General features: G+C 41.3%; 1 protein-coding gene across 3 annotated transcripts in view; it reads left to right on the top strand.

Annotated features, from left to right (window-relative positions):
• LOC106883189 (zinc finger protein ZIC 1) overlaps positions 1 to 610 on the top strand; it is a 353,731-nt gene that overhangs the window by 214,312 nt on the left and 138,809 nt on the right. The window lies entirely within an intron of this gene.

Genomic DNA, 610 nt, shown 5'->3' with positions numbered 1-610 from the left:
ATATATATATATATATAACTTGACACAGTGTAACAAGAAGGGACCATACATCAGGCAGTCTTCCAAACAGTTTCCGTTCACCTAACATTACACATAATAGTTGGGTCAACCCAAGATACCACACAATATGATAAAATCCAATCCATAGCTGCATGATAGCGAAACGAACTTGTTTATCATTCAGTCAAGCCTGTTTTCTGATAATATGTGATGTGCGAGTGTGTTTATGTATATAGGCGGATAGTTATGTGCCTGTAAGTATGTGTATGTGTGTGTGTACAAATGGAAACCTCATATGTATGTATATATATATATGTATGTATATATATATAGGCGTAGGAGTGGCTGTGTGGTAAGTAGCTTGCTTACCAACCACATGGTCCCGGGTTCAGTCCCACTGCGTGGCATCTTGGGCAAGTGCCTTCTACTATAGCCTCGGGCCGACCAATGCCTTGTGAGTGGATTTGGTAGACGGAAACTGAAAGAAGCCCGTCGTATATGTGTATATATATGTGTATGTGTGTGTGTGTTTGTATGTCTGTGTTTGTCCCCCCAACATCGCTTGACAACCGATGCTGGTGTGTTTATGTCCCCGTAACTTAGTGGTTCG

This window comes from Octopus bimaculoides, chromosome 19, assembly GCF_001194135.2.
Source record: "Octopus bimaculoides isolate UCB-OBI-ISO-001 chromosome 19, ASM119413v2, whole genome shotgun sequence".
NCBI classification, from domain to species: domain Eukaryota; kingdom Metazoa; phylum Mollusca; class Cephalopoda; order Octopoda; family Octopodidae; genus Octopus; species Octopus bimaculoides.
The sequence above is the reverse complement of the archived record's forward strand: the minus strand, read 5'-3'. Positions and strand labels throughout refer to the sequence as shown.